The sequence below is a fragment of the Suricata suricatta genome, chromosome 10 (genome assembly GCF_006229205.1).
Source record: "Suricata suricatta isolate VVHF042 chromosome 10, meerkat_22Aug2017_6uvM2_HiC, whole genome shotgun sequence".
Lineage (NCBI taxonomy): Eukaryota > Metazoa > Chordata > Mammalia > Carnivora > Herpestidae > Suricata > Suricata suricatta.
Genome location: NC_043709.1, coordinates 3,347,734 through 3,349,227, shown reverse-complemented (window position 1 = coordinate 3,349,227; position 1,494 = coordinate 3,347,734). Strand labels below are relative to the sequence as shown.

At 51.0% G+C, this 1,494-nt stretch overlaps 1 long non-coding RNA gene across 1 annotated transcript; it reads right to left on the bottom strand.

Moving 5' to 3' along the window:
- Positions 1-291: 291 nt before the first annotated feature.
- LOC115303680 lies at positions 292-1,440 on the bottom strand. Its single transcript, XR_003914186.1, has 3 exons — positions 1,255-1,440; positions 945-1,066; positions 292-390 (listed from the first exon to the last, which is right to left on the bottom strand). It is a non-coding gene; the product is annotated as an uncharacterized LOC115303680 (long non-coding RNA).
- Between the last annotated feature and the right edge of the window lie 54 nt (positions 1,441-1,494).

Here is a 1,494-nt window from a genome sequence, read left to right as displayed (position 1 = left end):
TTAAGCGTCAGACTTCAGCTCAGGTCACCATCTTGAGCTTCGTGGGTTTGAGCCCCATGTCGGGCTCTGTGCTGAGAGCTCAGAGCCTGAAGCTGCTTCGGATTCTGTGTCTCCCTCTCTCTCTGCCCCTCCCCGGCTAGCACTCTGTGTGTGTGTCTCTCTCTCCCAAAAATAAATATTAAAAAAATTCTTAATCTACTCCCAAAGCCAAGAGTGCACTCTATAGACAGTGGATCAGATAGTACATAGTGTATTTTTATAATATATTATCAACAAAAAGAACTGGGGAGAACATAGCTGAGGCCATCAGTGACACGGAGGAAAGCACGGGCCATCCGGGTGCTATAAACAGGGATGTGTGTGTGACAGGAGCTCCCGAGTACAAAACACCTGTGGGAAGAAGGCAAAGAAAACCTCCAAATGCTAACAGAGTTACTAATGTTCATTTCTTTATACATGCTTCTGAAACACAGAGACATTGTCTGTAATACACATGTATTACTCTCGTAATGCAGAAACTAAAAATTGAAACATTAGGGGAAAAATTTTAAAAGTAAAGAAAAAATTAAAAAGAAAACCACAGGAAAGAGAAAGCACATCTGCAGAAGTGTTCTGTATGTATCGGGAAAACCCACACAGACGTGGACTATGCACTTCACCCCCGTGTTGTTCAAGGCCCAAGTGCGTATCTAAGAAAACTGAGAGAATTCTTAGAGATCCTCTCTACAACCCTCCCATCTAACCTGGGGAAACTGAGGCCAGAGAGGGAGCGTCTTGCCCAAGGTCAGCTCCTCTGAACCTCTTGCTCCTGTCCTGGGCCCTCTGTGTGGGAGAACTGAGCTCCCCAGCACCTCTGGTGGGAACGCACTTGTGTGCGCATGCGCCCGCACACACACACAGGCCCCGCAGCGTCACGGACCCAGGGGACTGAGCTGCATACTCACTGCTTCTGTAAGACGGGCATGCAGGCCCCAGACTCCTCATCAGATAAGGACTGAGTCCCAGGAGGACAAGGGACCAATCACCAGCCATCTTCCGGTCTGGGACATCTGATGCTGGGCTGGAGCTGTGTTCAGTTCAAACCAGTAGAAAGTGCTAGAATTGCCCAGTTACTGGCATGTAAGAACCAGGGTAAGCCCCCTTCACGGTGTATGCGCTTCCTGGGCTGCGGCTTCTCCTCTACTTAGTCACAAGGTAAGGACAAGACCCCGGAGGGTGAGGACAGACGCCCCAGTGCCCACATGTTGGTCTTACCATTTAGCTCATGGAGAGGTCCCTCTTTGTACGGATTGGTATGACCTCGTGGACGAACCCTCGTCCCTGTGATGGGGACCCCAGGGACTCAGGGACTGCCACTCGGCCAAGGGAAATACTGTGCAGTCTTTAAAAGGGCCACCGGGGAGAGGCGTCGATGACAAAAGGGAACGCCGTGTCCAGGGACCGAGGCAGACGCCGGATTGTAGGAGTTCAGCCTCCGCGGGATGGAGTGCGCCC